The 13,915-nt window shown below is 45.4% G+C and overlaps 2 pseudogenes across 1 annotated transcript in view; one reads left to right on the top strand and one right to left on the bottom strand.

Moving 5' to 3' along the window:
- LOC147822610 (rho-related GTP-binding protein RhoG-like) overlaps nt 1-13,915 on the top strand; it is a 45,521-nt pseudogene that overhangs the window by 13,159 nt on the left and 18,447 nt on the right. The window contains exon 3 of the transcript XR_015445438.1: nt 5,183-5,262. The product of XR_015445438.1 is annotated as a rho-related GTP-binding protein RhoG-like (transcript). The remainder of the gene's footprint in view (nt 1-5,182; nt 5,263-13,915) is intronic.
- Nucleotides 769-1,647, bottom strand: LOC101712105 (CBY1-interacting BAR domain-containing protein 1 pseudogene; annotated as a pseudogene).

Below are 13,915 nucleotides of genomic sequence, written 5' to 3'. Positions count from 1 at the left end.
GTAAAATTATCCAGGAGCGGAAAGACAAATACTGGACCACTCACCTGGATGTGGAATCTAAAATAGTCAAACTTGTAGAAAAAGAAAGCAAAATAGTGGTTACAGCGGCTGGGATGGCGAGTGGCATTGGGGAGATATTGATCAAGAAATATAAAATTTCAGCTAGACAGGAAGGATAAGTTCAAAAGACATATTATATGATTTGGTGATGATAGTTAACAGCAATATATTTGAAATTATTAAGAAGGTGGATTTACCAAGTTCGATTCCTGGTATCAAAAAAAAAAGAAAGTGGATTAATTTCTCTCATCATGAATAAATGTTGCTTAGTATTTATGCCTGTGAGGTAGTGGATCTATTAATTAGCCTGATTTAGTTAGCCCACAATGTATACATAGTTCAAAACATCATGTTATATATTATAAATAATATATATTATGTTTGTCAATTAAAATAAAAAGAAAGTCATCACAATAGATTCTATAGACAATAAAAGGATAATGTAGAAATGTTAGGAATAAATTTGTGCCAACAAATTTAATAACTTAGATGCAGTGGTTGAATTCCATGAAAAATAGTTTATCAAAGTGGACTTGAGAAGTAATAATTGATCAGAATACCCCTGTAGCTACTAAAGAAATTGAATTCTTTTTTTTTTTTGTCAGCATAAATTTGTTTATTTTTGCATTTATGGGAAGATTTTGTTTTGAGGTTTTCCTTATCAAGTGAGTATAAAGTTTTCAAGTCATTTAAGATGAAAATGGACGTGCGGAAATTAACTTAAAATTAATTTTCTTCTTCTCTGAAGTCTACCTCTTCATCTTCATCATCTTCTGCATGTTGATCCTTTCTTAATCGACAGGTAGATACCTGTCCTGTTCCAGATACACCCTTAGCTGACAGTGATCTCCGAAGAGGTGACTTTGAATTTGCTTTTACAATATCTAAATGAGATGGATAATCTAGTGGATACAGAGAATTTTGAAAGACCTCTAAATCTTCATCCTCATCAATCTTTTGTATATTTTGGTAGGCAGCAGTGTAGACCTGTAAAGCTTTGCCATGAAATAACATTTCGATTGTGATAAATTCTGAAAATATATTCTTGATATCCTTTATTTTCTGCTTTTCAAAGTTGTCAATAATTTCCTCCAGATGACGAGTTGTTTGGGTAACATTTGTTGAAGCTATGTGTAATTCGGCTTTTGCCTGTGAAATTACATGTCAATCAGATGGGTTTCGTTGCCGGGTTCTTTCTAACTGAGTTAACCGCTTAGCTTCTCTATTCCTTGCTGTTAGTGCTGCTTTGAGATCATCCTGTTTCAGTTTTACAATTGCTCCATAAGCTTTCAAAAGTTCAACCACTTTGGCTTCAAGTCTTTCAACCTCTGCTTGTTGATAATCCTGAAGTTTGGCAAACTCATCAGCGAAATTTTTCAGGCCTTGCTCTAAATTTGGGGTCTCTGTAGAGGCATACATGTTAATTTCATTCACCAGGAGGTCTGCTTTGTCTCACAGTCTGGCAGTTTTCTGCACATAAGCAGCAAAGATTTGGCACAGCTCCCCAAAATGCTTCTCTACATTTGTCACAGCATCTTGCAGTTGTCTGATTTGAGCGTCCTGGCTTTCCAGGGTGCACCTTAACATCTTGCCTTGCAAACAGCCAGGAGCCAGGGGCTGGAGCCCAACGACTGGGGCTCCCAGGTGCCTGATGCACGCTAGGCCCAAGCCACATGCCAGAAATTGAATTCTTTATAAGAAAACCTTCCAAGAAAGAAAGCTTTGGAACCATAGTGCTGTATTTTAAATTTTTATTAGTACATATTTGTAGTACATAAAGATTATGTTCATTGCACAGGGCTTTATTGGTAAATTTCATCAAACATTTAAGGAAACAATAAACTAATCTTAAACTAACACAAAAGGAGGTGAAGAAATGCTTCCCAACTCACTTTATGGGATCGCCATAACTCTGATACAAAAACCTACAAGGCAATTACAAGAAAACAAAATTATAAACCAATATTCCTTTTAAACATAGATAGTCTTGAAGAAAATATTAACAAATTGAATCCAGCAGCAGATAGGAAAGATAAGATAGTGTCACCAAGAGGGTTTGAAGCCCAAAGGCCTTGTGGTTTTACATTCAAAATGCTACCATGTAAATCAGGGTTCAGGGACACAAGGAGCGAGCTCATGGAGATGGGGACAACGAGTCCATCAGCCACTCCTGCTGAAAACTCTGAGCAAACGAGAGACAGGGGAGCACGGGAGGTGGATGGTGTCTCCGTCAGGTTGCCTGTCCCTGTGGTAGCTGCCTGGACACAGCCACAGCCCCACTGGTTCCCTGGACCCACAGAGGACTTGGAGTCACAGTGTCTGCCTCCACTAGACTGAAGAGGGGATGTGTGGCCTCAGGAGGGGACCCAGGAGGGCCGAGAGCCCCAGTGGTACTGTAAACCCGATTCAATCACCTTCCAAAAGCCCCTCCGCTGAACACAGGAGACTCTGGGGGACATTTAGATCTGAACTATAGCAGCCAGTGAGATGTTGACACCTGTGTCTTCCAGCCCTGTGCCGCAGCTCCGGTTCCTCCTCCTGCCTGGTGCTTCCTGTCCTCCAGGCCCTGCAGGCCTCCTCTCTCTATTCTCTTCCTCCTCCCTGCAGTCCTGCCAGGCTGGTCATCCCCAGGGTCTCCAGGCTGCAGCTGGGCAGGGAGCTCTGCCATAAGCTGCCTTTGAGGAACATGGCGGGGCCTGGGTCCGATCATCTCTGAACTGGCCAAGCACATGCCTGGCGTGTGGGTCTTCAGAGTGCCTGAGGCACACAGGAAAGCGACTTTCAGAAGGCAGTGTAGAGGTCTCCTTCTGCTCCTACCCCTTCCTCTTTTTAAGTAATTTACTTAAAAATTCTAAACCCATTAATAGACATGGGAAAACAATCAGGTAGCTACAAGGGGTGATCAAAATATATGAGGAATGTTTAAATTTAGAAAAAAATGTAGTGTTACAGTAAAAGACACATTGCCATGAATCCCCCTTGCTTTGAACACATTTATCCCATCATTCTTGCCAGTTTCTGAAGTCTTCTCTCGTGTCTCCAGAAGGTATAATAAAAAAATACAGTGAATGCTGCTGCTGAGTGCCATCCAATGGAAAGGCAGGCTCATTAAAACATTACAGTGCGTCCTCATCCACCTTATCCATTGGATCTGGCCCCTGCAACTTCAGGCTCTTCCCCAAAGTCAGAATGAGGATGAAAGGGAAACATTTTGAATCAACTCAGGACATCAAAGCAGCCATGACATTCAACTAAAGACACCGAGGAAAGATGTGTTCAAACAAGAGAGTATTTTGAGGGGGATTCATGGCAATATGTCTTTTACTGTAATAAATAAAAAAAAATCATCCGGGCATGGTGGGGTACACCTGTTATCCCAGCACTCAAGAGGCTGAGGTAGGAGGATCACCATGAGTTCAAGGTCAACCTGGGCTACATAGTGAGTTCAAGGCCAGCCTGGACTCCAAAGTGTGACACCATAGTTTTTGGTCATACTGCCTATCTTTCTAACACAAAGGAGAAATTTGATTCTTTCCGTCCCCAAATCCATCCCCAGGAGACGAGCCACAGCTCTCCGGGGGTGGGAGGACCCGAGAGGAAGAGGACTCGAGACACAAACAGTACCTGGAAGGGGCTGTGAACCTGTAGACCCAGGGGAGCTTAGCCCCCCCCCCCCCCCCAGGCCTGGGGCGGCGGCTGGCTTGGTGTTTCACTCCCTCTGACAGGGATGGACCTCGCTCGGGTTTCCGGAAGGGTTTTTTAATTTTTATTTTTGGTACCAGGGATTGAACTCGGGACCTTGTGTTTTCGAGGCAGGCGCCAGAAGCACTGAGCTAAATCCCTGGCCCTTCCGGAGGGTTTTGAAAGTCATCATGGCTTCATCCACTGTGTAGTAAACTCTGCACAGACCTTGGCTCGCAGCACGCATGCCCACAGGGAACACGTGTGCCATTTTTCACGGACCTTGGCCCTGCCCAGCCCCGGGACTCCCTGCAGTGTGCAGCAGCAGCTTTCAGGCTAAGCAGAGCCCGAGGTACTTGGCTTCCCTGAGTACTGTACTCCATGCTGAGATCAGGTGCCCAGGTGGAGTGAGTCCAGATGTTGGACAAGCAGAGCTTATTGCGCACAGCACAAAGGGACCAAGCATAGATAGCTTCTTCTGCTAATGAGAAGTCCTACCTGTGCACGCGTCGAGTTAAATGAGGGGCACACGGGCACCGGACATCAAACCACGCCAGGGAAACAAGGCAAGTGGGCTCATCAGACACGCCAGACGGGACCCCCTTATGTAAGACCTAGAAAAAAGTGGCAGCCCAAGGGTGTGCTTGGCAGCAGCATCGACTGCTACCTGGTCACTCCTCAGAGCCTTGCCCAGGAAAACTGCCACATCAGTGATGGTCCCAGCTGTCCCCAGGCTTCAGCTTGGTGTGGCTTTTCTTGCCTGAGCCTTATGGTCTACACCTTGACAGCGTTGGACCTCTTGGTTCGCCCTGGCCCAGACTCCCTGTTTGTCACCTGTGGTGACCCCGGAATTTGTATCAGCTCTCTGCCTTTGCTTTTTGCAGTGCTTCTTTAAATCCTGTGGCAGCCTAACCCTTTCGTAGCTTCTCTGTAACCTGTATATCACTGTGTGAAGTGAGATTTGAGTATTATAGATATTACTAATTAAGAATAGAATAGAATAAAAACTTACGATTGCCATGGTCATGATTACCAAGCAAAACTAAGATACTTGGTCAGCTGGGTGTGGTGGCGCAGACCTGTAATCCCAGCCCTCAAGAGGCTGAGGCAGGAGGATTGTCATGAGTTCAAGGCCAGCCTGGGACACACAGTGAGTTCAAGGCTAACTTGAACTGCACAGTGAGACCCTGTCTCAAAAAACAAAGCAAAACAAAATCCAAAAAAGCCCAAGAGTACTTGGTGAATTAAAGTCAATGCAATGGAGGTAACTCGTGAATTTATTGTTATTAAATAAATTCTGACATTGTGGAAAGACACCAGTGTCTGGTCCATGTAAATGGTGGTGCTTGTTATTGAGCAGAGCCAGACCAAGCTCTTCCAGGAAGTGCCCGGAAGCACAGCCAGGCAGGATGGATCCTGACTGATTGTCTTTTTCTTTTAGAACTGGGGATCAAACTCAGGACCTCGAACTCACCAGGCATCGTGCTGCTGAGCTACATCCCTGGCCCCTGACTCTTGCAGGTGAGAATCTGGTATCTAGACCATGTGGATCAGTCCAGTATCTCCAGTCCTCACTGACTGGGACTCCAAAACATTTATTCTAGGTAACTTTGGGCCAACCTGAGGCTACCTGATGCTGCTGTGTCATACCTGGTGTCTGAGTGGTCTGCATGGGTAGTTCTGAACTCAGAACTCTCCCAGACACTCCCTGTCTAGGGAGAATGGCAGTTTACTCATGGGAACAAGCATCCATACAGGTCTAGGCCATAGCTCGAGGTCCTCCTCCAAAAGAGATAGCAGGAGGAACATGGGCATGTCTACCCCTGTGGCAGTTAGGTTGGAGTTTCAACTTGATTGGCTTCAGGATATGTTCCAGGGATTGGTAGAGTGCACTTTCTAGGTGTGTCTGGGTGGATCATGGAAGTATGGTCTTGGGATCTATGCCTGGTCCCCTCACTGTTCCTCTGCTTTCCTGGCCATTATGAACTATGCAACTTTGTTCTGCCATACCCTTTTTGCCACGATGTCTGTTCCTTGAAGCCAACTGATCTTGAACTGAAACTATGAACAAATAAAACTTCTCTTCCCTTAAGCTGTGGATGTTGGTTATTGTGTTTCAGTGATGAGAAAGCTGATACAGAAAACTGGTACCAGAGAAGTGGAGTCATTGCTGAGGCTATACCTGACCATGTGGTTTAGTAGTCTTTGAACTGGTTTGTGGGAGAAATTTGGAAAGGTTTGGAGATGCAAGCTAGAGAAGCCCTAGAATGTTATAAGCAGAACCTGATGAGGGATTCTAGTTAGAGGTTAGAAGACCAAAATGCTGGTAGGAATGCAGACAGTAAAGATCAGGCTCAGGAAGTTTTAGTTGGGAACAAAGATGCCACAGGCAGCTGGACAAGAGGACAGGTGTATTACATTCTGGCAGAAACATTTTCTGCATTTTCCCCAAGTCTTGAGACTTTGTGGGAGACTGAGATTAAAGGCAGTCTTGAGGAAGACCACCTAATTAGATGGGGGAATTTTCAAAACAGCCTAACATTCAGAGGACATTGAAAAATTAGACCACCAGTTAGTGCACTTTTCTGAGGAGTAGATTTGCGGTGCTCCTTGCTACTCAGAATTGCTTTCCCTTGATTCTGGAAGGTGTTTGAATTGGGCCCGGACACCCAAGCTACCTTTTTGAGCAGGTACTTTAAAGATACAGCTTCAATGTCTGTTTTATGACTTCATGTTTTGCTGTCATCTGGACTGTCTTTCTTTGTGTCTTATATCATTTCCCTCTGGTACTTTTAGGATTTTTCTAGTTGTGAATATTTTGCTTATAATGTGCCTGTGTGCATTCTTCTCCATGTTCCTTTGGCATTTGCTGCATTTCTTGGATTTGTGAGCTTACAGATTTCATTAAATTTGGAAAATATTTGGCCATTGTTTTTTTCAAACATTTTTTCTATCTGTCCTTCCACTCTTGTTCATCTGGAGACTCCAATGCCATGCATTTTGGGGCCACTTGAAGTTGTGGCTCATGGTGCTTTGTTCATTTTTTGAATTTTTTTTGGTGCTTCATTTGGAATAATTTCTATTGTTACATCTTCAAATTAATTTCCCTTTTCTACTTAAATATGTAAGCTATTGTTAATTTCATCCAGCATATTTTTTCACATCAGATATTATAGTTTTCATCTCTAAAAGTTTACTGTGAGTCTTTTCAATACCCCAGTGTTCATACTTTATTATGCTGAATCATTTTTCTAGCTTTTTGAACAGGATTATAGTCACTATGTATCTATATTTATATCCTTGTCTGCTTATTATAATATCTATGGCAGTTCTGGGATACTTTTCGTGAACTGATTTTACTTTTCATTGTGAATTGTATTATGCTGATTCTTGGCATGCCCAGTATTTTTTGATCAAATGTCAGATATTGTGAATTTCTTCTGTTGGTGGTGGGTGTTTTTATATTCATCTAAGTGTTTTGAGTCTTGTTCTTGGATGCAGTTATCTTTAAAGAAACTGTTTGAAACTTGTAAGTCCTGCTTTTAAACTAGGACTGGACAAGAATAGTAGTCTAAGGATAAGCCTTTTCCCACACTGAATCAGACCTTTATGGGTATTTTGCTTGAAGAACGGTGAACTATGAGGGTCTCCAATACAGCAGATGGGCCATACTGGAAGGGGTTCCATATTGGAAGGGCCATATTGGGAGGCACCTGGTTGCTGTTCTCTTGAATCCTTTCTTTGAGACGTTTCTTTCCTTGGCCTCGGGCAATTTCTTCATGCCTACACTGACTGTTCTTACCTGAAGACCTGAGGAGAACCCTCTCCAGATCTTTGGCGCTGTCTGTGTAGTTTGCATCCTATCTTGTAATATGTCCTGAAAACTTGAGCCCTGAGCCTCTCAGCTCCTCCTCTGCAACACTCCCTCCTTGAGCTACAGGCTGGATATCCTCTGAGATGGTGAGCTGGGGATAGTGTGGGGGTCCTTTTGCTATCTGGCTCTCAGGGACGGTCGCCCTTCCTTGTCTGATATTTTGAAAAGTATTGTCTTCTGAAATTTTTCTTTTCTTTCCCTTCCTTCCTTTTTTCCTCATTTTCTCCCTGCCTCCTTCTCTCTTTTTAAAATTCTTTTTCTTTTCCCAGACAAAAAAGTTTTTTTTTTTTTTTTGGTACTGGGGATCGAACTCAGGACCTTGTGCTTGTGAGGCAGGTGTGCTGCCACTGAGCTAAATCTTCAGCCCCAGGCAAAAAAGTAATTACAGATCTGTCCCTGTTTATTGATCCATGGCATAATTCCAATCTCTTCAATCCCTGTATTTCCTATTGTGTCACTCTTCTCAGGGAATGCTCCAACCTTTCCCTTAACTCACTAACCCAGAACCCAAGATACATGTATAATTCTTCCTCGTCCACATCCAAACCTACTCAGTTCTCAAAACCAATCCTTCCTACAACTCTAACCCTTCATCTCTTTGTCTGCTCTGCCCCTGGAATAGTTTCAATCACCACAGTCTCTTGCCTGGATTGTTAAATCTTCCTCTTCCTTTTCACCTTTCATATCTGTAACAATTCTTTTTCTCCTCCTGTATTCAGTGAGTGAGATTCATCCACCAAGTTGACTAAGGAAGAAACAGGAATTATTCTATTTTTGTCTTTTCTACTCAGCCAAACACTGAGCATACTGTGTGCATAGTTTTTTTTTGGTGTGGAAATAATTTCTATCCATATGAAAAAATAACCTCATAAAAATAAAATATATATAATTTAAGCTAATGACAACGCCACAACTCTTCCCTCAGAAATCTGAGAGTGGATGGAACACTACATGGGGAGGATGTGAGGAAAGAAGAACTTTCATAAGTTGCTTTGGTGGTGTGTATTAGTCAGATTTCTTGTTGTTCAGACAACAATATCCTACACTCACAATTTAAAGGAGGAAAGATTTAATTTGGCTCATGGTTTCAGGGGACTCAATCCATGGTCAGCTGGCTCCAAGGCAGGAACATCATGGCAGAAGGGTGATGTGGAGCAAAGCTGCTTAGTTCATGGTGGCCAGGAAGCAGAGCACAGAGAGTGGCATAGTGGAAGGGGTGAGTGACCAGACCCAGACACAGGCCCCAAAGCCGCATCTCCACAACCCACCCTGACACACCCACACATGTGCTCCATCCATTCCTGGGGTGGATCCCAAAACCAGCTAGCTGATACTCCAGCCTAACCACCAGAGGGTGTACATTGGAGCAAGCTTTGTGGATGGAGGTTTAACAACTTTTGTCAACCCAAGCTGGGTATGCCCATACTTTGGACTTGAAGAAATGAATCTCATTGATTTTCTTGCACATTTACATCTATAATGATATTTACTACAGCAAAAGCTTCAGAGCACGCTAATTGTTCAGGAGTAGGACACCGTTTGAATACAATGTGGTCATTCCTGTGTGCCGATGGGGTGGTTTTGTTACTGGGTTTAGGGGTGCTGGAGTTGCCTCCTAGAGGTGATTTTTAGGTTCTTTCTTTCCCTAGCAAAGAATTGGTCAAGATAAGCACAAATGCTAACAAGGTTTTACATTTATTACAGGTAGAAAAAGAGACTCGCAGAGCAAGTTTGGGTCAAGTAGAAGTAGGAAAATAACATAAGTTCACTCGACAGGATGAAAGCAGGCCATTGTGGAGGGGCACAGTGGGCCCAAGCTCAAGGTCAACTGTCCTGTTTCTATTTCCTTCTCCTCCTGGCTTCAGATCTGCGCCATCCTATCAAAAACCTGCTTGAGTTCTCGCGAGAAGTCCGCACGGGGGTTTGAGAACGGTTCTGTGCATGTGTCCTGGGATTTTGTAATTACAGCAACAGGCTATGCCTGTTTCCCCACCCAGCTTTACCGTGTCCTGGTCTCTTGCCTCAGTTTCTCATGTGAGTTGACGGTGCAGGGGTTCTCCAGGGATGGAGGTGGCCTCTCTGGTTTGATAGGTGCAGAGGCCCATTCGGGGGGACAGACATGGGGAGGATACTGAGTTTTCATTTTTTTTTTTTGGTCTTTGAATATCGAATCGTGTATATGTATTACCGATTCCAAAAATAGTTAACGGTTAAAAAAGTACATCTGAATACTTTTGAATTCCCGTCACACTCCTCCTCCACTGCCACACTAATTCATCATCGAGCCCTATTGATTTTTCATCTAGATTGTCTTGGTTTGCGTCCCCACCTACTTTCCATCCTCTTTCCCCATTCTGGCTCCTTCTCTCCTGAGTCCCAATCTAGAGACCCCCTTTTCCAGGAGCTCCTCCTGACGCCTCCGGCTAGGGGGCGCTCTAGCGCTGCTAGCTTTCCGTTGCTTGGTGTGCACATCTCAATTCTGAGCTCTGGAGAGAGAGTTAGACCAGAGACCTAGATTGGGAGCCATTGGTGGATCCTGTGGCTGCATTCTTGAATACCTGAGGTAACCAGCAGCTCTCAAAAATGACAGGATTTTTGTCTGAAACAGCAGGATGGGGACAGAGAGTAGCTGCTCCCAGGCCTTCAGTTTGACATTGGGTTTCCCAACCACTGCAGGAGCTATAAAAACACACTGAGCTCCATCCAGCAGGATTTCCTCTGTCTGCCCGTGGGACTACACTGCTGGAGCGCTCCTCTAGGACTAGAGGATGTCAGCTAGGGAGCCCCTCCCATGCCAAGCAGCAAGTAGGACCTGGCTGAGAGGAAGGACACTGCGGGTGTATGTTTCCCTCCACTGCCCCCCGGGACGTCCCTGAGAGCGTCCATCTGAGCTGCATGTCCATGGATGATGCAGCTGTCCTGTGGTCCCCGCTAAGGTCAGTGCAGAGGTGCCAGGTGGGTGGGAAGAGTCAGGCGACAGTCTAAACCGGTGCCTTTGCTTGGGATAGCCCGAGGTCACCACCTTGCCTGATACAGGGAGGAAGCCTGCCCTTCCTGGGCCTGAGGGGGCATTGTCTACAAGTTGGGGTTCAGCCGTTCTGAGTGTGACATTCAAACAGAAAGCCTGAAGGTTTGTCCTGGGTGCCTGTTGTTTCTTCCCGAGACAGTGTGACTGTTGAGTTTAAGTACAACTTGACTAGCTTGGGAGCTGCCTAGGGGATGAGTAAAGGACTTTTGGGTGTGTCTGAGCAGGTCCGGTGGGGTCTATGTCTGCTCCCTGGCCCCTTCCTCTCTGGCGCTGTCCCTCTGCTCTCTTCCTGGCCCCCATGAACTTCCCTCTGCCATGTCCTCCTGCCACGATGTTCCCGGCTTGGAGCCAGCTGAGCATGTTTCAGACTAAACCTCTGAAACCGTGAGCCAGATAAACCACTCTTTCCTGTAAGTTGTGGGTGTTAGGCACTTTGTTCCTGCAATGGGAATGCTGGCTGACAGTGGCAGGAGCCCTGAGGCCTGACACGACAGAGCTGAGAACTGGGCCCTGGTGAAGCCTTCAGAGCAGTATTTCCTGAGCCACTTGCACACCAGATTCCCTTGTCCTCACTCCCTGGACTAATCAACACCTCCCCCTCCTTCAGTTCTGAGCTCCCCACTGGCCCAGAAAGCCTGAGACCCACAGCCCTCCTGACATGTGGCTACTGCGGGATGTGGGGTGACAGTGGCTGTTCAGAACGTCCAGTAAATGCATTTGTACTTTCTTCCTGGCTCACACAGCCCCATGGCTCTTCTGACCTAATATCACTCAGGTAACTGGAAGGATGAGGAAGCCACTGCTTGGCTTTGAGTTGCAAGACCGATTTGGGTTTCCAGTGAGGCAAGAGTGTAGGCAGCTGAGCATGTCCAAATCTCACACCTCCTCTTCCATGGAGAGCATGGGGTTCTGAGGACACAGGGCTTGGCCAGGCTTGTTGGGGTCCCCCTGATTCCTTTCCTCTTCCTTCTTGGGGATCCTTAATGTTGGCTGGGCTTTCTCTGAGCAGGTGGATGGGAGCCTCAGGACATGGCTGTGCCTGAGGCCTAAGATGCTTTGCTCATCTCCTGAGTGACAGGTGTGATGGGCTGAATTATGTCCCCCAATATCCATATGTTGGAGCCATCACACCCAGCCCCTCCAATGTGACTGTATTTGAAAATGGGCCCTGTAAAGGGATGATTGAATTAAAGTAAGGTCACTGGGTGGGCCCTAACCCCCTCTGACTGATGCACTTATAAGAAGAGGAGAGGACACAGTCATGCCCAGGGGGCCATGTGAGGACACAGGGAGTCTACAGGGCCAGGGGAAGCCTCAGAAGGAACCAGCCCCGCAGACACCTCGATCTCAGCAGATCTTCCAGCCTCTGGGACTGGGAGAGAAGACCTTTCTCTTCAAGCCAGCGAGCCTATGTTAATTTGTAACAGCATCTCCAGGAAACTAATACAGCATCTAGCTTCAGCTTTAAAATATTCTTGATTTTTTTTTTTTTTTTGTACTGGGTATCAAACTCAAGACCTTGCACTTGTGAGGGAGGTGGCAGCACCATTGAGCTAAATCCCTGGCCCTAAAGTATTCATGATTTAACAGCATATGAGAAGATGACTCCTATCACAAGTTACTTCCCAATAGGAATCGAGAAAAGAGCAAATCTGTTTTTATACGGCAAGCAGGGCTAAGTCAAGCTGAGTTTCTGGTCGTTTTCTCTCTCTATGGTGTCTTAATTGCTCTGAAAATTCTGCAAATGATCAGAGATCAGCCAAGGACTAATCAAAGGCTCCAGTTCAATGATGGGCCTTGGAAATTATGTTTAAGGTCACCTTGAAGGCCACGTGCTCGCAGCTGACATCTTGACTCTGCCAGCGAAGTGGCCGTGGCCCCTAGCATGGCGTGACATCTACATGAACCCATTTAAAACAAAACAAGGGCATTAGTCATTACTGTTCAGTCCTGTTCACACGTAATTACATTTCCATAACCCTAAACATTTAGTGGAAAGGATAGTGACTCACGAACCAGAATAGGAAATTGAAGCCATTTGAATTAATTAGATTTTTAAAGAGAAAATAAACACAAACTTGCTTTGCATGTGTTGTTATATCCCACACTGTCAGGCACTAAAGCAGAAGATGAGCAATTTTCTTATATTAAAATTATCCTATCTGTTAAATTTGTCATAGGATGAATTGTGATGTGTAATATTAAAATGATTATTTTTTATAATCCTTGTGTAATTCTCCTGTGATTTTAGCACACCACTAATATTCCTTAAATCTTGCTTAAAGGTCTTAATATTTTGGGCTTCTTGGAGACTTTGCCTTTTAACTCCCGACTTCCATGCAATTGCATCTCCTGACTTCTTATCCTGTATCTTAGCAACCACCTCTGCATTCATGGTTGGCTGGTGATGGGGCCAGTTCCATTTCTGGCTGTTTGAATGGAGTCCCTCTTGTGGGTGGCATGGAGAATTGCTCTTAAAGAATAGGTGTATGTAGATGGAAAGCTGTTGGAAGTGCCTCTCACCATCTTAGCATTCTTCTGCAAATGCCTGCTAGGAGCTATTGATCAGTCAAAATAGATAAATCTTTACAGTGGTGCAGCTTATTGACCCCCAGGGCTGTGGGCCTGTGTTTCTGTTGCGGATCTTTTTGCATGCTCCCATGACTGGCTGACAGCCAGGGGACCACCTCTGAAGGGTGACAGTTTCCCCCCACTGTTGTCTCTGGGAAAAGGTAGTGGTCCTTTGTTTGTGATGCGCAGACCTGTGAAGAAACCAGGACAGGTCCCTGGGGGAGAAACTGAGGAGAAGGGGCCTCCCCAGGTGAGGGAATACCCTGGCACATGAAGGTGCGGAGTGATTCCGTGGGGCTCGGGTCATTGTTTCAAGAGGGAGTGGGTCCATCTCCTCAGCCAGCGGCTTCGTTTTATAAACCCAACACCCAGCAACTCTCAGGTCAGGAGTCTCATCCCTCCCTCTGGGTCTGGAAATGCCGGAGCCCAGGGCCGCCATCTGCAGACACAGACAGCATTGTCCTTGAAAGCCCTGGGAGGAGCTGTCAAAGTTTTGCTTAACTCATGCGTAAAAAACTGATCATTTACCTGAACATGGCGGAGAAGACAAACCCATGGCAAGTCAGGTCTGTTTCCGGGTCTGGGGGTTTCTGACCAAGCCACAGCCCTTGCTGGGAATGCCCCTCCTGGCTGTTCCATAGCTGGGAGACCCCTTTTCTCAGGCTGTACCAAATCCCCAGACATTGACCCCCCCCCCCCAT

The sequence above is a fragment of the Heterocephalus glaber genome, unplaced genomic scaffold (assembly GCF_053883595.1).
Source record: "Heterocephalus glaber isolate CG9 unplaced genomic scaffold, H.glaber_assembly_v1.0 deba00001610, whole genome shotgun sequence".
NCBI classification, from domain to species: Eukaryota; Metazoa; Chordata; class Mammalia; order Rodentia; family Bathyergidae; genus Heterocephalus; species Heterocephalus glaber.
This window is presented reverse-complemented; position numbering and strand designations above follow the sequence as displayed.